The sequence below is a fragment of the Pogona vitticeps genome, chromosome 4 (genome assembly GCF_051106095.1).
Source record: "Pogona vitticeps strain Pit_001003342236 chromosome 4, PviZW2.1, whole genome shotgun sequence".
Lineage (NCBI taxonomy): Eukaryota > Metazoa > Chordata > Lepidosauria > Squamata > Agamidae > Pogona > Pogona vitticeps.
Window position 1 is genome coordinate 99171985 of NC_135786.1, and position 22586 is coordinate 99194570.

The window sequence follows — 22586 nt, forward strand, 5'->3', positions numbered from 1 at the left end:
GTAAATTATTTGACCTTCATTTTAGTTTCCATCACTTCACGGAATAGCTGTTTTGTCAAGGACTCCCCCTCCCCTTCCATTGTAGTGTAAAGAATGTTATCTTAGAGAATAAATTTTCTCTAGTTGATGCTAAGAGTTAGGCTGCAGTGTATCCTCTTAGAACCTATATAAAGTTCAGTAATTTCTAGAAAGGGAGTGGGTGGGAGGGTTATGCCACAACTATCTTGGTAACATTGGCGGCAAAAGGACAGTTTAACCAGGTAAAAGGAATAAGCACTGCTTTCTTTTCCATAGTAATATGATATGATTTTGATTTCCCAGGGAGCAAACTTAATGCAATTCAAAACTCATATCATATAAACTAACATCTTAGCTTATCAGATTCCTAATAAAGAAGATTACATTCTTTTTCTCCCAGTGTTTAAAGAATGATCCATTGATTTCTCTTGTACACAAAATGTTTAATGGCCTCATTATTTATTGTTGTCTCATTTTCCTACTCTTGTCGTTTCCAAACAAATGTATTTTAAACTGAACTGCTTTCTGGAAAAAAGAAAAAGAAAAACCTTCCCTGCAATCATCTGAGCAAGCTATCCCCATGTGGGCAGAAGAGGTAGCATCCTTACTAAACATCTCTGGTGTGCAATGATTCTTGGGTGGCAACTCTTCCCCCATTTCTCTTGACCAAGCAGAGGCAGTAGAAAACACCCATTGATAACAATGGGGCAACCACTTGGGTGAGCAAGTACCACCTATCTCCTTGAGCAAGTACTGTAGTTTTCTTTCCATTCATACATTTTGTATGCAAAATGATGGGCAAGGGTTCTTCCCTATGCATCTGTAACGCTACTTGGGTGTTCAGTGCTGAAATGCATGATTGGGCTAATAGCTAAATGTTTGAAGGTGGCAGCTACTAAATGTATAGGGTTTCCAGCATGGCAACAAGAAACCTAAGTCAGTGATTCTTAACTTACTTCCGTATATATATTTTTTTCTGTAGTTGTTTTCAGTAGGCCTCTAGCCACTAATCATCATCATGGTTTACAGAACAAAGCCTCAAAGGAAAAGAACTGAATACCAAACAGGGATCTTGAGTTATTACTATGTGTGAAATGCCACAATGACTCACACAATTTGCAAATTGTGTCTACCAGCCACCACTGTTCTTTTTGTCTGAGATCCATGATATGAATGATTTGCCATGCAGTCTCTGTACTCTCACTCCTATGTCTGAAGAAGTGGACTGGTTCCATGAAAGCTCACATTAAAATATAGCAGTTATTCTTTAAGGTGCCACAATACTTCTTTCTTTCTTTCTTTCTTTCTTTCTTTCTTTCTTTCTTTCTTTCTTTCTTTCTTTCTTTCTTTCTTTCTTTCTTTCTTTCTTTCTTTCTTTCTTTCTTTCTTTCTTTCTTGCTTGCTTGCTTGCTTGCTTGCTTGCTTGCTTGCTTGCTTGCTTTCTTTCTTTCTTTCTTTCTTTCTTTCTTTCTTTCTTTCTTTCTTTCTTTCTTTCTTTCTTTCGCTTTTGTTTTGTGTTTCATGTTGATATGCTAACTAATTAAAGCACTGTGGAAGAAATGTTACTAAACTACATATGTTCTTTCAGGCTTCCTCATGCATTCTGTATCATAATTACCAAATACAGGTAAAACATCTATTCTGTTCATATGCTTAATATGCTTTTAATATCCAACATGATAATAACTGAGTAATTGGCACAAAAAGAAAAAAATATGTCGAAAAGAAATACTGGACTAATCATAGTTGACAGTTTCTAATGTCTACAGTAGGCAGTAAGAGAGTGAAATGTAGCTATTAAAGGATATACTTTATTCAATAGAAATAGATTAAACAGAAAGGGTAGAGGATTAGTGTTGTATGTTCAGAATGTGTACAACTGTAAGGAGATTCACAGCCTGGAACGTCTGTCTGTCTGTCTGTCTGTCTGTCTGTCTGTCTGTCTGTCTGTCTGTCTGTCTCTCTCTCTCTCTCTCTTTCTCTCTATCTATCTATCTATCTATCTATCTATCTATCTATCTATCTATCTATCTATCTATCTATCTATCTATCTATCTATCTATCTATCTATCTATCTATCTATCTATCTATCTATCTATCTATCTATCTATCTATCTATCTATGGGGGTTCACTCCAAAGCGCTCGCAATTGGTTGGCTTTCTTGTCAGGTTCCTCAGGCTGGGACATATGGTGCCACAACAGGGGTGTCAAGCCCACTCTCTTTCTGTGGGTGTCATGGGTCAATTGGTCAGAGTTGGTCAGACTCCCTTCCTCCAGATATCTTCTCCCTTCAGATACATGCAGACACACACATTGCACCTTTCTATTTTCTGGCCATAGGCCTTTACAAAGGCAGACTTACATAAAAATGGTTAGAACAAATGCCCCAGGGGTCAATAAACCTGTTCTGGGAATGGTGGCATGGTATATAATATCAAAGTCACTATATTCAACATTTATGTTATGTAAGGTCCCGGAGGCCTAGACTGAATTTTTTTTTCCAGTGGGAGGTTATAGGCTTTTAGTTTTTGGTAACATTGTTGTGCCTATCCACCAAACTGTAGTTGTTCTAGCCAGCAGCACTTTGTCAAGGAGAGGTCCTCTAGGTCAGTGGTCTCCAACCTTGGGCCTCCAGATGTTCTTGGACTACAACTCCCAGAAGCCTTCACCACCACCTCTGCTGGGCAGGATTTCTGGGAGTTGAAGTCCAAGAACATCTGGAGGCCCAAGGTTGGGAACCATTGCTCTAGGTTGTTCAATTTGTGCCAGTATCTTAAATAGGCCAGGTCAGCTTTAGCAGCAGTTGAAGGAAGACCAAACTTAACTCTGAGATGAGCCAAGGGAATTCCCGGGGAGACCCCCAGTATCAGCCTCGTGAATTTATTCTGCAAAATTTCCAATTTTGACTTAGCTACTTTTCCCCATAATTTTGCCCCATAAAGCATTTGTGGTAAGATCTTGACAGCAAACACCTTGAGTGCAGGATTCATCAGTTGGCCACCTATACTATTAAAAAATCTTTTTAGTTGTCCTATCGATCTGGAGCTCAATAGTGTAGTGACATTTAGATGTTGTTTCCAAGAGACTCTCTCACAAAAGTGGATGTCCAAATATTTAAAGGACTGTACCTGTTCAATGACATGCCCATCTAATGACCAATAATGTTTAGGGGCTCTCTTTCCATAGACCATGATCTTTGTCTTAGTGTAGTGAATTGTTAGCCATTCCTTTCTACAGAGCTGCCCAAATTTAGATAGCATTCTTTTAAGGCCAATTTTGTTCAGCGATAGCAAAACCAGGTCATTGGGATAAAGGAGCGTTGAGATCTTCCTACAGCCAGTGGTTGGGGAGAAAAAAGAGGGGGAAACCATTTGCGGGATCAAGCTGTTTATATAGAAATTGAAAATGACAGGTGCTTTTCCAACGAGAAACAAGTCTTCTACTAGCCATCAAACTTTCAGCACACCTAATTATGAATGGCACCCTGTCAACAGATATGTCCGTTGAACAGCTCCCTACCAAGATCGACTTACTCCAGATAACATACAAAGTCAGCTTCTGAATCTTCTATCTTGGAACATCACAGGATGGAGGAATAAATTGGCTGACTCAGATTTTATACGGTATCCACAATCTCATGACATAATTTGCCTACAAGAGACCTGGCTCCTGGAGAAAGATACTTTAAGTTTTCAGGGTTATAAAACATGGGAATTCCCAGCTCAAACACCTTCAACCCCGGGTCAAGGAAGTGGAGGACTGGCTATTGCAGTTTCCTCCACTATGGGCTTGAAGTGAACTAAATGAATTAAATTCTAGATATTGCCAAGTTCTAATAATCCAAGGCTGTAAACCAGGGCCCTTGATCATTTTTTTTCTTAATTACCAGAGAACTGTGTAGTGCAAGATAGGTGGAGTGGTAGAAACTATGACAGAATATTGGCTAATAAGCCCAGCTAACATTGAGTGAGACCATCCCCAAAGAAGAAAACAATAATTTCACAGGTTAAATGAGTGAACTTCTGGATATTTGTTTCTTCATTCTTTTTATAATATATTTTAAAATATTTTTACAGCCAGACACAGAATCCTTTTGTAAGCACAAATGCCTGTTTGGCTGGGAGCAGTTAAAATGTTCTTCTCCTGAAGTCAGCTAATTGAGTCCTGACTGACAGGGTAAAAATTCAGATTGAAGATTTCCTTTCTGAATATTTGTGTCATGCACCTGGTCTCAGAAATCTTGAGAGAAGGTTTACTGAAAACACCACTCTGTGCTTTTGTAAGGCATAAATACTTTGACTATGCCTTATACAATTGTATGTTAATTCCCTGGAGGACTGTCAGTCCACTACTTTCTTTAAAGGAAGCCTGATTTTTTTTCTCTTCAGATAAAACCTGTCTTTTGACTGTTTCTGTGACCTTTCATTGCCTTCCAAACGTCTCCCATCCCAGTCCATGAAGCTGCAACAATGTATCTACTTTGCTATGCTCTTACTGGTATGCCTATTCTACGCATGCTCAATCGTATAACAAATTGGTTGTTTTCTCTTTTGAGAGGCTTTTTAAAAGGATCATTATTTCAGCCCTGCAGCCTGGGCTCATTTCAATTTGTTTTTTTTTCAATTTATTTTAAATCTGGGGATGTTTAGGACCACTTGTTTCTGCATGGGGCAGAAACAATCATTAATATGCAGCTATAATGTAATCTCACATGATGCCATTTCTCAGAATTCCTGGAGAACAGGTGGAGTTACTGCAAAATTGAGGCAAATGTTGTTGTCATCTTCCAAAACAAACAAACAAACAAATAGGGGAGAGGATCTGAAAAGCTATTCATATACTGCCATTTCCACCACCAACACCCAAAAAATTATCTGGCCCTTTCCTCAGGGCAGCATCTGCACAGGTTCCAACTAAGTTCCAAGAAATCTGTAGGAAATAAAGCAGAATTTAATGTTGCTTAAAGGCGATAGAGTAACAGATTCATAAACCTGTAGAACTGTAGATTTCGAAGGGACTGCAAGGATAATCTGGTTCAGGTCTCTGCAAAAGCAGGAAATAACAGTAAGAAACATCTCATCAAAGCTTTGAAAAGTTACTTCTTTGGAGTACCCCTGGCATAATCCTTCAGGCAGCTTTCATTGCTACTGGTTAATTGCTTTCTGGGCACTGAAGCTTCCGTAAAAACAGCACAGGCAGCTTTGCAAACAGATTCCTGCTCATAGTTGCGTCCAAAAGGACAACCTGCAATACATACTTATGAAACTGTAGATGGCTTCACTCCTTGGCCAATCACATAGAAAGGCCTGTTTCTCACAAACAACAGGTTGGGGTGTAGACTCTTGTATATTGTCTTACATTTCTGGTTCTAGAAGGGATAAAGACATACTTTTAAAAAAGGAAAATTTGGAATCCACACCAGATGATGACCCAAACAGGTGCTGGGTGTTATCTTTAAAGTGTGTTGGGGGTCAGCCCTAGTGGCACATGATTTTTCATCCCAACAGATAAAATCATACTTTGATCAGAAATCTTTTATTCTTCCTCATCCCTCTCAACTGATAGCCCATTTATTTGCAATTTCATCTTTAACCATACAATAGTGATTCTTTTAGATTAAGGGTTGCTTTCTACCAATGACTGGACTTCAGATTCATAGCTTGTGATTGCAGGAGCTTATAGCCAAATTATATTTATTGGTCAACAAGTTGCTTACTCAGTCTAGAATTAAGAAATTGGACTAGGAGAGCAACCAAAGAATAATTACAGAATGCTGCTGAAAATATATGAACCCATTCAATGCTTAATTATACACTGACATATATATTTAACATCAGGTGACCTAATATATACTGAGATCATTTCAGAAATATATAAGCATCAATTTTCCTCAGGTAAAGAAACACAAATGCCAATAGTAGTAAAAAATTTTCTTTTGAAAGGGCATTTCTAATTAACCTTCAGTGTTTTGATGACATCCTTTTAACCTAAATATAGATGTCATTAATCCAATGGAAAACTAATCTGGGTTAAGAAAAGCTGTAATGACTTTTTTCCTCATTGAATTATTGACTCGCTACTTTCATTAAGGAGAAGGAAGGAGAGGAAATCACATGGTTTTCTTGTTTATGTTCTTACTACCATGTGAATATCTTCATGATTTTCTTACGTATAACAGAGCATTTCAGAAGGAATCTTCATCCACATTTCGCCCAGGCTCATAGATTTGAGAAAAAAGTCAACGGGGAGCTCTTACATAAATGAAGGATACAGAGGCAAGTGTTTCTTGCTAAAGGCTGGGCTTTGTTTTAGGTCCAAATGATCTTGTGCTGGTGGAGAAAATCAAAATTCAGGTCTGTTTTCTCATTATATATGCAAGGATAGACTCAATTTACTTAGTTATGCTCTAGTGAGAGTTTAGACTTGACTTGATTGAGCACCTACTTTTCTGCCTTTCTGGTGGTCTGTGGCATCTGTAAGGCTCACCTCCAACATCAAATTTAAAGTGAGTTGATTCCCCTTCCCTGTATTTCTTCACTGTTCATTTTTTACGTGTGGTTTAAAATTTGGTTTCATGTGACCATCTTTGATAACTCCCATCCCCTCTTTTTTTATTTCCTAGAGTGAGGAGTAGAGATGGGGGTATACAAATATGAATACCCTCGCACAGGTGGACATAATGAGGGTCCAGCCTCCTGGGGCCGGACCGTCCACTCACCCATCTGCTGCTGCAGTCGGCTCCATGCTCTCTTCCAATCACTCTGGAGCAGGTGATCAGCTAGCCACTGGTCAGCCTGGCAGGGACACTCATCTTCCCTCCTTCTGCAATGAGTGGCTAGTCGATGGCGAGCTCCGGAGTAATTGGAAGGGAGCACGAAGCTGGCTGCAGCAGCGGATGGGTGAGTGGATGGTCTGGCCCTAGGGTGGCGGACCCTCATTATGTCCACCTGTGTAGAGGTATGTGACTCAATTCCACTCAGGCCCATTGTAAGTGCCATCAGCTCCCCAACATATGAATTAGCCAAACACCTAGCAGCCCTCCTACAGACCCATATTGGACAAACCTCATCCTACATCAAAGACTCAGGACATTTCATAAGCAAGATCAGCACCCTAAAACTCAACCCTGGGGACAGACTGATCTGATTTGACGTAGTATCCCTGTTCACTAAGGTACCGGTAAAGGACACCCTGACACTCATCCAGCAGATCTTCCCACATCAAGGCCCTCTTCCAACACTGCCTAACGACCAGCTATTTCCAGTGGGATAATGAATTCTATGAACAGACAGATGGAGTGGCCATGGGGAGCCACCTCAGCCCGGTTATATCAAACCTCTACATGGAGCATTTCGAAAAACTTGCCCTGGCTTCGGCACCCTTCACACTCAGAGTCTGGTTCCGATACGTGGCTGACACCTTTGCAATTTGGAGCCACGGTGAAGAAAAATCAGAAGAACTTCTGAACCATCTCAACAGCATCCACCCAAATATACAATTCACCATGGAAAAAGAAATAGAGGGCCAACTCCCATTCTTAGATGTCATGGTCCTACGCAAAACTGACCTCCGACTGGGACACAAGGTTTACAGAAAACCCACCCACACAGACCGGTACCTACACAAAAACTCCAACCACCACCCACAGCAAAAAAGAGGCATAATCAAAACACTGGTAGACCGTGCAAATCGGAACTGTGAAGCTCAGTTTCTCAGCACTGAACTCAACCATCTGAATTGGGCCCTACAGGCAAATGGCTACTCCAAAAATGAAATCACAAGAGCCATCAAACAAAGAAAACAACACCAAACTGAAGAAGAAAAACAGCCACCCACAAATAAAGTATTTCTGCCATACATTAAAGGGGTCACGGACCGCATGGGGAAACTTTTGAAAAAACACAACCTAAAAACAGTATTCAAGCCCATTACAAAAATACAACAAATGTTACGGTCAGCAAAGGACAAAAGGGACCCCCTCACCACTGCAGGAGTATAACGGATACCTTGCAGTTGTGGCCAGATATATATTGGAACCACAAAACGAAACATCCACACCAGAATCAAAGAACATGAGAGACACTGCAGATAAAACAACAAGAAAAATCTGCAATAGCTGAACATGCCCTAAAACAAACTGGATATGAAATTCTATTTCAAAATACTGAAATACTGGACAACACCAGCAATCATTATGTCATACTGCACAGGGAAGCCATTGAAATCCACAAGCACCAGCAAAACTTCAACAAAAAAGAGGAAAGTTTGAAACTGAACAAAACTTGGCTTCCAGCTCTCAAAAATACAGCATGCAAAAGGTCAACGTACTCTACCCAGCCACAAGGACCGGGGATCACTACACACGAAAGACCAGCTAATGGCACCCATCACTCACAGTGACAGATAATCTCTCTTCCTTATCACAACAATACACCCACAACAAGCCACGCTAATCACCCATCTACAGAAAAAGACAAAGCCTATCTCACAGCCATAAATACTGCACTCCCAAAGCCAACTACACCGGAGCACAGAGTGCTGTCCTCTGAAGATGCCAGCCATAGAGACTGGTGAAACGTTAGGAAGAGCAACCTTCAGAACACAGCCAAAGAGCCCAAAAAACCCACAACAACCATTAGATCCCGGCCGTGAAAGCCTTCGCAAATACAAATTCAGAACCTGCCCTTTTCTTCCCAAAAAGATATGAAAGACTTTAAAATTCTGTCAGTGTTGAAGGCTGTTGATTAGAAGAAGAGACTCCTTTTTTTAGTCTGCCTTCAATAACGGAGGCCAACAATGTCTAGTTGCCATGACTCAGCTTCCAGATAATCTCACCTGGATGACTGAGAATCTTCACAGATGTAAGCCCAATAAGAGTGGCTGGTTTTCCTGACAGGCAAATGTTTAGTAGGGCCAGGAGAAGTTTGACAAAACCTTTGCAAGCCATGACTAGCAGGGAGATTGGAAAACTGAAGTCCCTTGAAATGTAAAGCTTTCTAAAATGTAAAGGAGTTAGGCGTCTCTACTGTATTGAATAAAGCCAATTTTAAGGAGGACCCAACATCCAAGAGTGTGAAAGAGGAATTGTTTCCCTGAGGATGCCTGCAAGATGTATTAGGAGAACCTAATCATCATCATCATGTATTATCAAGTTAATTCTGCCTTATTTGTTCTTTTTTCTGGACAAACCCTGGGACTGTGCAGCTTGCCCAAGGCCACACATGCTAGCTCTACTTGTAAGAGGCACGGTAGGGAATTGAACTCTCAACCCAGATACCTAATCCACTGAGGTATCCAGCCAGCTTTATTTTATCCTGGTAGAAGAACCTAGGAAGGTCAAAATGTTAGTTCAAAGCATACATAATATGATTTTCCTAAGGGCTGAATATGTGAATCAATATTCTATATTATTGTTTATTGTGCTTTCAGAATGTGCAGTAACCAGAGTTTTCTAGGCAGTGTACAGTATATAGTAAATGTTTGCTCAACCCTTTGAATGTTTTTTCTTCTTGTCATGAATCTCTCTCTCTCTCTGTCTTTTAAGAAAAAGAACAGGCTTACTTCTGTTGGGGCAACCTTTACACCATTTATTTTTACAACACTTTCTGTGTTATGGCAGGTCAAAAGTTGGAAGCAACACCAGACAATCAGCCTTGAATGTTGAAGCAGCAGCTGCTGAGATGTTGTGGAAAGGGTCAACAGGATGGCAGGGATGTTTCTAGGATTGTGAATGAAAACACTTAACACCTTCCTGTGCAGGAGTGCAAACATGCCATCCTCTGGAAAACTGTGTTGCTAATAAACTACTGAGAAACCCATCTCCACGTGCAATAAATAACCCTACATGTGAACAACCAAGACTGTGTTATGAATGAAAGCTTTAGGATTAAAAGGAAGCCATGCAAATTGAGAGAATACACTCTTGACACAGCCAAGTTACACTATCAAATACTACAGGGAGTGCTGAAGACATTGCATCTGTGCAGTTTCCAGAAATAATTTAAAATATATACAAACAACTGATGAAACTGAGTATTATTAAATGCTAGTGCTATGGGGTGTGGTTTTTGAAAGGAAGGGAGATAGATATATAGATATAACTCTCTATCCCAGCATACTCATTTAGCCAAGGGATAGAAAAGTCTATGCTTCCATATGGGATGAGATTCTTGGTTTTGATTCATTTTCTGATGAACAGTTAAACAGCAATTTGTTCCTAATCTGAAATTATGTCATATCAAGAATCCTCAAATGATAATGTTAACTAATGTCCACGTCCTCCTTCCATTCTATTTTTTAAAGGAAAGAAGCAACCTTACAAAAAAAAAAAAAACCACTTGAGTTTCAAATGTGCTTTTACTGATTGGTTGGTTGGTTGGTTGGTTGGTTGGTTGGTTGGTTGGTTGGTTGGTTGGTTGGTTGGTTGGTTGGTTGGTTGGTTGGTTGGTTGGTTGGTTTTGCTTATGGGCCACCCAACTTTATTAAGAACACTACTTGAGATGGTTTACGCAATTAGGAAAAGCATACAACAACAAAAATAATTTTAAAAACTCCAAAATGGATGACACCATAAATTAAAACAGAAAAGATGGCCTAGATTTGACACCTGATATCATAAATCAAATTGAGTTGCATAAACCATAACATAAACAAAATATACAGGAGTATAATAAAAATAATCAATAATGACAATAATGACAATACTGAATGTACAATATTGAGCATACAACCTTGTTGTATGTTCAGAAAAGCTCCCTAAAACCTAAATCATTTTCAGTTACAATCTCTGAACTACTGAGCTGGAAGGGACCCTATGGATCATTGAGTCCAGCCCCTGTCAAGGGGGCACAGTGGGGAACTGAACTCCCAACCTCTGGCTCCTTCGCCAGATGCCTAAACCACTGAGCTATCCAGAAGATATACCTTTCCCAATTATGAAATATACAGTATTGGTGATGCTGTTCAACAGCTTTAACATTTACATAGACACATGTCTATTCTTTAATTACATTCACAGGATATTTTTATTCATGTATTTGTTAGCATTTGTATAAAATATCTAGGATGACTTAAGGCAAAGAAAACAAGAGAGCTTTTCTCAACACTTGTGTGGAAAAAAAGGAGTACTGTATCTTATTCATGGATTATCTTACTCCTGTCCTTTTAAAAAAAAAAAATCCTCTTCTACAGAACCATTCAAGAGATGAGTGTCTGGCTGTTCTAAATATTAGCAAAAGTTCAAGCTCTCTTGGACTATTGAAGTCACAGGTCATGCCCGAGAGGGGGAAAAAAACAACTGAAGAGTAAATCTGTGTTCTCGGTTTTTTAAGCAGCTAGTTCACATAGGGTAAAGTGCTAATTAACTGCTTTGGGTACTCTGGGTGCACAGAGAGGTCACCCGGTGCAGTGAAATGTTGCTTGGCAGCCAGAGGGAGCTAAGCCTGGTTTTCTGGAATAGAAAAGGTCAATTCTGTGCCCTTCAGTATATTTGTGCCCTTCATAGTAAAGTAAAATACATTTTTTATTAAAGGGTGTGCACATTTATTTGGCTGATTTTGGTAATTGTTAAAAGGTTTGAATGGTAATTTCGAAGAGGGGCATATTTTTGTGCCTTGAGTGTGTTCCAGGAGTGGGCAATGTGTCATCTGCGGGCTGCATTCATCCACCTTGCTCTTTTTGTGATAGGAGGGGAGGAAGTCCCATGTTCACATTCCTGTCTAAGGTCACCATCTAAGGTCTCCACATACGTAAGACATCCTCAAAATTTCTGTTGTGTCTACTAGATTTCTTCCATTGCACCCACACATAAAGAGACAACGCACGGGTGAATTAAGCTCTTATAGCGCAATGATGAGGAAGATCTGCAGCAAGTTGCAGCCTGTTTAGATGCAGGAGCTTAGTCAACCACCATAGCTGCCCAGCAGGTATACTTATTTAGAACCAGGATAAGGTTGACTCCATACTGGGTTGGTGATATAAGCCTTGGCCTGCATTGACCATTTATTTGGGTATTAGGATAGACCTCCTAGATTGTTCCCTTTTCAGTTCTAGAGGGATGAGTCAGATTGGCTATAATTTAGAATTGATTTTCTGGTGCAAAAGTAAATATTAATCAATCAATCACATGCTGCTTTAACAGTTCCTCTCTGTGTCCTTGCCTTTGATGCCCATTTGCTTACACATCTAGAAGAAAGAGGTGAGTCACAGACATAGGATAAATGAATAGGCACAAATGTATTGATATATCATTTGACCAACCTTAACATTGCAGTACAGAAACTGTAACAGTGACTTAACTGTTTCTATCAAGGGTATGCCCTGAGCCGCAGGGCCTTGCTGTAATTTTAGATCAACCCTGGCTGACTTTCTTTCTCCGGGAAGACCTGACCTGTTCTATTTCTTCCTGAAGTTCCATGATGTAAAGGAGGTTGTGGCACAGTTGGTCATGGACGTTACCCTAGAGGTCCCCAACCCCCGGTCTGCAGCCTGGTGCTGGTCTGTGGCCTGAGCTGGACTGGGCCGTGGAGACAGACTTCCACCCCCCGCACACACTCCCCCCGTGCAGCCTCTTTGAGCATGTATGCGCCAGTGCCCACACAACCGCTCCCCACCCTTTTGTGCATGCGCATGAGTGCCCGCGCACCGGCACGATCACTGCACAGCCATTTGCACATGTGCATGAGTGCCTGCACACCCGCATGAGAGAGCATGTGCTCCTTTGTGCATGCATGTGAACGCAAGGGGGTGCTCCACCTTCTCCAGTGCATGGTCACAAAATGAGAAGGCTGATGGGCTAGGTGATCACCAGATAATTAGAATAGCAAAAAGTCTGAGAGAGAGAAGTTAAAGAAGTCACCACATACACACACACAGGGATGTCTGTTAGCAGTGCTCCTGATGGGCGACTAGTAGAAGAGCCAGAATCAGACTGAATGAATTCCGCCCTGCCCCCAGGAGGACTGTGCTTTTATTAACCTTACAAGCTCATAGATAGTTGATAGTATACAGATAGTTGACAGAGTTCAGAAAGGACAATGTACATAATGCCATCAGGATTGGCAAAATAAAGGCTTTGAAGTTAGCTCCTCTCAGAAGCAGCTATGACACCATCCAGGAGAGTTTGCTCTACTACTGTAAAATCAGCCAACACCTTAGCAACTTTGGGGAGGGGCATTCCCCCACACCTCAGCCAGTCCGTAGGGTTAAAGAGGTTGGGGACCCCTGCTTTACCCCACAGACAGGGGTGGGGTAAAGCAGGAGTCTTTTGACCCCTCTTCACCAAAAGTAGCTATGGGAGCTCACAATTCCTATTCAGACTTCTGTACATTCTTGTGAACACTGCTTAAAAATGACCTGCTCTCCCATTTGCCCATAAAATCACAAGATAATCCATGTAGAAAAGAAAACCAAACAAACTCCAAGTCACCTTCTGTTCCATGTGCCAATCAAGTGGCCCAGGTCAAAAGTTCCTATCTGCCAAAAGCAACCAGAAAATATATGTTGGCTGCTAGAGGAGGTGGGCAAGATGAGCTCAAGTGAAAGGAGCTGATGTTGGGAGCAGGGAGGACTTATATGCCCTCTGTCTCCAACCCCACACCAACAGCGCAGAAAAGCTGCTCTTGAGATCAGCCTGTACTCTGTCATGTTCCACCATCAGCTGTGGATAATGGGTCACAGTGCAGCAGGTGAAAAGACCAGCAAACCTCATGTGATCCATTTCACAGACATAGAAATTCTACTTAGCTTTCAAAGTTAGCTAAACTTACACCATGTGACAAAGTTGGCAATGTAACAAGTTTGGGGGTGTGCATATTGCAATAATCTGAACGGCTGGGGTGGTATGAGCTTATATTTACTTCTGTGAATGCCTACATGGTGTGTGATCTCATGGTATAACATGCTCCTGTGTCTTGTCTGCTTTCTCCACCAGCCAAAATGCACATCTCTTGGCACCCCATGGTGAAGGTTCACATTTCTTTCTTCCGGAAGCTCATGAGTCCTTCTTATAGATCATACAGAGGATCAAATTACTTTACTGTATCCTCATGGAAAAAATTGGAGTAATTTGGTCACCTTGCAAAGTAAAAAATGCTTGAAGTCACACATTAGATACAAATCTAGGGTAGAAATATGCTGATACGGCTGTGTATTCATGTTCTAAATCAGCCATTTAAGCTCACAGAATGTTCAAAGCCCATACTGGGCTGTTTCTCGGGCACATGGAATAGAATTTTTTTGGATTGGTTCCTTTCATTCCATAACAAAATGAAAGCATGTTCTTTGTATTACTGAAATCAGTGTTCTGACCGTGAACCTGCCTTTCTTTGATTCATGAGAGCTACATGAGCTTTATCCTTTGGAGCTCATTCACTCTTACCATGCCTGCAATGTCCTACCATCTATTCATGGTGGTTCCTTCCTCTAACAATGTGTGCACAAAGCTAGTGGGCCTGAACATAAACTGACACTTTATATTCAACCAAGCAATTCAATACTTGTAAATATGCTTAGCCCTTCAGTCCAGGTTGATACAGTATTAAAGCAGTGTATCCAATGAGAATATTGGAAATAGATTCTTTTTGAAAAGTGCAGGTGTGTCCAAAGGAATTATTTGGCATTATGTGGTATAAGATGCCACGTCACTGAATTGTGACCCATGTTCTTCTTTGATATACATGTTACAGGAGTAAAATTAAAATAATCCACAAGGAAGCAGTTCTCATGGCGCTATCTGTAAGTGCTGGGCGGTGGGCAATCATCTGTTTGCATACAATATTGTATGTTATGCAATCAGTCATTTTTATCTCTGTGTGCTCGGTGACTGGTGGTTGAATGTCGGAGCTGGAGCTGAAAAGCATTGCCTTTGAGATTATGAGAAGCAAGATAAAAGTGTTTGACACACTTTGATCAGCCCCTTCACAGATATAAGTCATCAGTTGACACTGCAGTTATCAAGTGATGAACATGCACTTGTACATCCACCAACCTTGCTGTTGCTTACATCCCATCACAATGAAAAAGTGCCCTTGATATACTCTATCTCCCCCATCCATTTCTCTTGAGTCTTTGTAAAGCCAACAAGAAGATGGAATTAGCTCCATCTATCTCTCATTTCAGAGTCATAAGAAATCATTCATATTTCTGGTTTTTAGAAACACTGGAAAAGTGAGCTGAAGGGTTATACCAGGGAAATCGACAGATGTGTCACAACTCAATCACAGACGTGGGAAAAATAAAGAAGGGAAAAGAGATTTGGCTCATTTCCACCTAGCAGGTCAAAAAGCAAGATATCTGAGCCACAATAGAGTCATCATCCATTCTTTGTCACAATGCTGGAGATGCTGAAAAAAGGAGATCTGGCTTTTTGAACACCTTTAATAGGCTTCCTCAGAGTTTTAATTAGTAAGAGATCCAAGCGGTAGCTGACAGCTAGAAGAATCTCCTGTCTGGAGTTAAAGTCAAACTAATTAAGATTCAAGAAGGAAATCATATTCTTTCCGGAACCCTTAATCAGTCAGCTTTGGTTAGAAAAGCAATATGGAACCTTTTGCCTTGACAACTTCATAACCTTGGACATGCGTAGCTTCTAAATAATAATGAACCACTTTCTCCCCAAGGGTGTTCTTGTTTGCTCCTATGGATCTATTAGCTGTTCTCCCGCCTTTAATTTTATCATAGTTAGGATTTAGTTTTGAATGAGACATTTTCATTTATTATGGGCCCAGTCTGAAAGCAGGTGACACTGTACTGTGTCCCACCCACCCCCTCAGGGGAAAAAAAGTAATATGACCTTGAAATGGTACAAAATTAGTTGGTTCATGTTAAGGATGAATTAGCTCCTTCTTTCTAGTCCAGATTCAAGCCAGACATACCGGATTGTATTCCCATATATTCAATCATTTCATGGATAAGTCCAGCAAGGACTGAGTTGATACTAATAAATTATTATTCAGTCATGGCTAACATAGAAGCTGGTTTGAAATGTATAGTTCTCCTTAGAGAGAATTTGGGACAGATGAATAGGAATTTGAACAGCTTCTGTGAGATTCTAGTTTACCCCCCTTTCCTTTCTATTTTTCACTCTTAAAATTGAATTCAAACAATTAAACTGTCCCATGATGCTCAAGTATGTGTACACTGCATCATGGGTTTCGTAGTTTAAGGTTGGCTGCATCGTTGTAAGCACAATTTTTGTGTTGCTTTCATTTTTAAAAGCTAGCAGCTACTAAGTTAGTTTTTTGTAACGGAAGGAAATGTGTATTTACAGCTTGTACAGTGTTAACAAAACAAATACGGTAGTACAAACAGAACCTATAGCAGCACAGATGGAAGCTGGTGGGCCAGACTGATTTTCTGCAGAAATCTGTGGCCTGTGGAACAAAACTTTCCCCAGTGGGACAACATTTCAGGAGTTTCACATATCTGTTTGATCTAAGGCCTAATTATACAAGTTTGTTGCAGCAAACCCATATAATTACGCATATGGAATAGATAAGACGGGGACAAAACACATTTTGCATGCAAATCTTACTAATAGTGTAAGCTCGTATATGCTTACTCAAAAGTAGCTCTCACTGACTTAAATGTGACTAACCCTTACGATTACAGTATCGAGTTTCTATTGACCATTTCAACCTATATTGAAACAGAAAGATAATTTATTAATGTAACAGCCACCCTCAAACCTCAAAGAGTGGTTGTTACTTTACTTCAAAATTCTGCTGCCACCAACTTATCCTTGAAAAATCAAACGAAGGACAAGTGAATCTTTTCAAAACAAAAACTGGTTTATTGATTACAGAAAAATAAAAATGGTAAATCACTGGTAAAAATCAATTAGTCAATCACTGTTAATAAAAACACTGGATCTCACAGACTATTTCTCCACTAACAGTCTCACTCACTCTAACTACTCATCTCCAATCTCTATCTCTCAAAACCCCATACACACCCCTTTATATCCCAGCTCCTCCCCCTTTAGCACCACCTTCCGTCCCCTCATTGGCTGCTGTTCCACTGCCCAGCTGTGACGGACAGGTGAGGGCAGGGCTGAACGTTACAATTAAGTTGTTGACATGGTTACCCTGAACAGAACCATGCAGCTTACCTTCTTCTTTATGTGTGTTTCCCTTATAAAGATGAGACCACTTTAAATGAAAGACACAGGGTCACAGTCTGGTAGTTTGCATACTCAGTTTGGTTCATTTGGCTTACCAGCTTCTTGCTCTCTTGCATTTATTCTTGCCCACAGTTTATGATAAGGTCAATAACTGGGGTGAAAATCAATCCAAGATGGAGAGAACCAATAGTCCAAATATGATTGTATTAAAAGGGAGATGATAATCATTCCTGTTTCTTTCTTTCTTTCTTTCTTTCTTTCTTTCTTTCTTTCTTTCTTTCTTTCTTTCTTTCTTTCTTTCTTTCTTTCTTTCTTTCTTTCTTTCTTTCTTCCTTCCTTCCTTCCTTCCTTCCTTCCTTCCTTCCTTTTAAAGAAAACAAATTAACAAAACAACTCCATTCATAGACCCTCAATATATGAGCATGGGATTTGATTTGATTGATGGTATTTTCTTTTATTCGGAGGCTATACTCTCAATAGAGTAGGCATTTCTTCCAAGAGTTTTTTTTTTAAATCAACAGTTTTCTAATAGGTAGTGCTTAATTAATGAGAAAAGAGATACATGAGTGCAAAGGGGGGGGGGATACTCTATTCTGGAATATTTTCCCAATGCATTGTTTCTTCCCAGTACAGGAGGCTGTGCTTTATGAGAGGTGGTACAGCTGTTTTACCCTAAGGCCAGAGATGAGCAATAAACAGAACAGAATTCAAACTTTATTTTGAGTAGTCAAAACTCAGATACTCAATGGGACCGCACAGCTTGAGCCTGCTAGATAAAGTAATTAACTTTTCCCTATCAGATATAACAAAGAAACCACACCCATTCACAATCTCCACTTGCCTTTTAAAAAGAGGCAAGTCATTTTAGACCACTAATTCCCTAGCTCTGTGACAATACATGTCCATATCTGGACTGCTGATTAAAAGGAAGAAGAAAAATGCACATTTCGGCAAATGAGGAGTAATGTAAATGACTGGGGTGGGATGGAGTAGGGGGTTATGCAGCACACTAATTGTGGAATCTATCAACTCAAAGCCCATAAAACAATAATCTTTTTCACAATCACACACATGCTCAACCTGTTTTCCCAAAAATAAGACCTAACTTAAAAATAACCCCTAGTATGATTTTTCAGGATTCTTGTAATATAAGCCCTACCCCAAAAATAATCCCTAGTTAAGTGAAACCCCGCCCTCCACCATTGTGCAGCAACCAGAAGATGACATGACTGTAAAATAAAACATCCCCTGAAAATAAGCCCTAATGCATTTTTAGAGTAAAAATTAATATAAGATCCTGTCTTATTTTGGGGGGAACATGGTAGTGTAATACTATTTCAGTAAAGTTTCTGTAAATTAAACTTGAGTGTGAAAAAAGATACCAGAAATAAAAGAATATAAGAAGAAAGCTACAAAAAAGCTACTTAAAAAGCAATGTAAGTCTTTCTCTTCAGCCTACGGTTTCATGAAATGGGTGGCAGATCTGCTGCAAGATCTTGGCTTTATGGGAGCTTCATCTGTCAGTCACCTTCTCTTTTGGTGCTGTCAACGCAGTCTGCTGTATTAATTTCCATTTCCCCTTTCCTCAATTCAATTCACTGACCATCTTTTAAACTCTATAAAAGCCAACTGGGATATGAAGGATCTGTGATCCTATTGTTCCACCCTGACAGTGAAAAAAAAATATCTCTTCTTGCTCTATCCCATAGTCAGCCCAATATTGCACAAATACACTTGATTTGAACAAGTCTGCACATTCATTGAAAGTGCATATTCCTAATTCACATTCTGCCTTTTTTTTCCAATGTGAGAGAACAAATGGGTGTTCTCTGTTTTATCTACAAACAACTCTGGGAGAATGTGACAAATCTAAGAGAACTTGGTGAATCTTGTGGATCTCCAGAGAAAGAAAAGACCCTCAAGAAAGTGTTTCTGCATATCAAGAGAGTGATGGAAAGGATGACAGAAGAGTGGAGACACCTTGACAGGTGACTTCCGTGCTCTACAAAATTGCTCACTTCCACAGCAAGAATGGGACAAGGAGTACTTCATATCTTTGTTGAGATCTCAGCAATTTTCACACAGTGGCTCCACCGTACACCAGTAGTTTGTGTAAACCTACTGAGAAACAAAGTACACACACACACACACACACACACACACACACACACACACACACACACACACACACACACACACACACACACAAACACACACACACACACACACACACACACACACACACACACACACAGAGGACAAGCACAGAAGGGCGCAAGTTATGAAATTCATGCAGGACCCACAATTTGTGTAAGAAATGTCAAGTCCATATCGCCAGAAAATATCTTGCCCTCTCAGAGGTCAAGGAGAACATGTTTGCACTTCCAGGAAGCAAATAGGGAAGAGACGCAAGGAAGGCCAAGACAAAGGCCACAGCACCATAAGCCTTTGTGACAGATAAAACCACACTCCTTGGTGTACAGTGGAGACAAGAAGGCCTATTCTCCTAAAAGCAAACTATGGTAGTACCTGCTCTTTGGAATAAAAGAAATAGGGGATGCTCTGATTTCTGGTCTGACTATTTTGTGGCTCTGTCATTGAAAATGGATGCCAGGGCTCAGTTTTGGAACACATTAAGTCCTGCTGAGTGAGAAAAGGTGTTTGGAAACTACTTTAATACACCTATAAAGCTATTCTGCAGGATGGTTTTGGCATTTACCTAGGTCTGAAATGAAGTATGATAGAAGAAAGAAAATGAGGTTCAATAAGGGAAGATGCTATAGAAAATCCATCAGAGAAAGCTGATGATTAGTAAAATGGCATTTCTACCTCATATCCACTCGATTTATCTTTGAGATGAAAATCTTGGATAACAAATTTACATTCAATTCATTCAATTAACCTATGAAAGGAATTCCTTTTTTGATGTCTGAAAACAGTAGCCTGAAGCTCAGCTTTGCAAGTTGCCAAACTCCCAGAAATATGTATGCAGGGCACAGAATACGATCTCTACTGAAGAGCACTGCTCTGTACAGGCCACATTCAGCCCTCTTAGGCCTAGATATATCACACTGGCTAATGACTCCAGTTTCAGTGGTGCTGTGAATTCACTCTGGATTTTAGCCTGCATTTTACAGGAGTTGCCCAAGGTGCTGAAATTAGTTTGGCAATATTGTTTTGTTCCAGTAAAGTAGAGATTAAAACCAGGAGTGGATCCATAGCACTTCTGGAGTTACTCACAAAGTGGCCTGTGGGAAGCAATGGGAGAGGACATATTAGCATGATTTTGATGAACGGGTGAGCAAGCATGTAATCTAATGTTGACAGCCTTTCCTTTGAAGAATTTGGGCACTGATTAAGGTTGGGGCAGAGAGGCAGTAAAGTCACCTAGGGCAATGAGTGTGGCAGTGGTCCTTCCAGTCCAGCATGCCACATTGCCATGCTCCTCCTCAGTCCTGCTGCCCACTAGCATCAGAGTTTTTGGAAGATGTTGGTGAACAGGTTGTACAAACCCAGCCCCATTTAATTGAGGGTGCGTTGGTCATTCAGCTTGGGCTCAGATTTATACGGGACTGATTCAGACCTGATCTGACCTGAGGCAGACCCGTATTTGAATCAAAATTTGGAAATCTGGATCTTTATACCTCTTATTGATATGCAGTTGGATGAGAAGCAGGGACTGTGAGAAGTAGGCATTGTGCCTCCAGACGGTATTAATCTTGAGCAATTCCAGACAACTAAGTTCTGGGAGGTGGACTGAATTATGCTAGCTGAATTTAAATTTTGCTATAATATGTTTACAACTCACTATTTTCCCCACTTTTCTGTAGAAGAAGGGGAAAAGGGGAAGATAGAACAAGCACATTAAATCAGTAATATAGACTGAAATCAAGCTGTACCTTGAAAAATCAGGAGATTGGAAGTGAGAGGCAGGAATAAAGGAGAGAATGTCAATACCTAGTAGAACCACCACTAAAACAGAACAAAGACCAGTACAGAGACTCACTCAAACCTAACTTCCAGGTTATTCTGCCTGCATGTCCAGGAGGATGTATATGGATCCTGGGAACCATATGTGAATTCAATTCTTCAAAAAGCCTCTAGTTTATGAATGTGGAATACGGTATTTCTGTACCTACGATTCAAAAAGCCTGGGAATGGCCCAATATTGTTGCACAATAGATATGGGATATTTGTATTTCTATCTGTATTGTTGTTTAGTCATTTAGTCGTGTCCGACTCTTTGTGACCCCATGGACCAGAGCTATGGGGGTGCAAATATGAAGATCAGCACCACAGGTGCCACGGAAGTCCAGTCCCTCCCCCGAACTGGCTGGTTCACTTACTGGTCACCATGCAACACACAGGACAATCATTGTTCCCATTGTGCCAATCTGGGAAGCAGCTCAGCTGGTGCTTCCCTGGGTCCTCAAGCAGTCAACCTCTCGAAAGTTGAGCAAGGAGACTCCTCATCCCTCCTCCTTGAGAGAGTGGTCAGCTGTTTATGGAGGTGGGGAAGCACCAGATGGGCTGTTTCCCAGATAGGCACAACAAGAATGATGACTGCTGTGCATACCATGTGGTGACCAGTAAGTGGAGCAGCCATTGAGGAGAGGGACTGGACTTCCCTGGTGGTGCAGTTATTCAACCTCGTATCACAAGGGATACAAATACAAATATCCTGTGTTTATTGAACAACATCATGCCCACATTGCCAGCAGGAAAAAGGATGCCAAGCTTTACATAGCAAAGGGCAGCCTGAATGCTGACAGCACCAATGGGCAACACATAAGATGGTCTACAGGATACCCTCTTCTGCTCATTGCCATCCACACTTGTTGAAACTGCCCTGGCAATTGCTTTGTGCTTGGGTGAGAAGTGGTTAACTATTTTAAAAAAAAAGGACTTGGCTTTTGGGATTTTCCTTTGTTGGGTGTCACTTTGGGAATGATAGTGGTGCTGGGGGCTCCTGTTTAACACTTAGACCATTAGCTTGTGGAGTGTCTCAGGGTTCTATAATACCCCATACTATTCCACATACACATGAAAAAACTGAAAGAAGCTATCCAGAATTTTGGGGTCTAGTACCACCAGTGTGCTGATGACACTCATAACAGTAATGATGCATCGCTTTGGATGGGGGCTTTACACTTTTAACCATCAGCCAGGGGCCAGAATAGCTACATTTCATTCTGACTCCAGTCCACCTTGTCTCTTCCCTTAACACTTTCAGAGTTACCTGCCTGTTTTTAAAGTCAGCTAATTTCAGTCCTGCCTTTTCCACTTCTTTTCAATTTGCTGCCTATCCTTCCCTGTCTACTCCAGTTTATGTCTTACTTGTTGCCTCTCCATCACTCGATTTTTCTCCAGTAGTCCTTGACCAATGATTTATTTTCGCTACCAAAACACATAGCTTGATGTGAGCTCTTGCGTCTGCTACAGAACTTT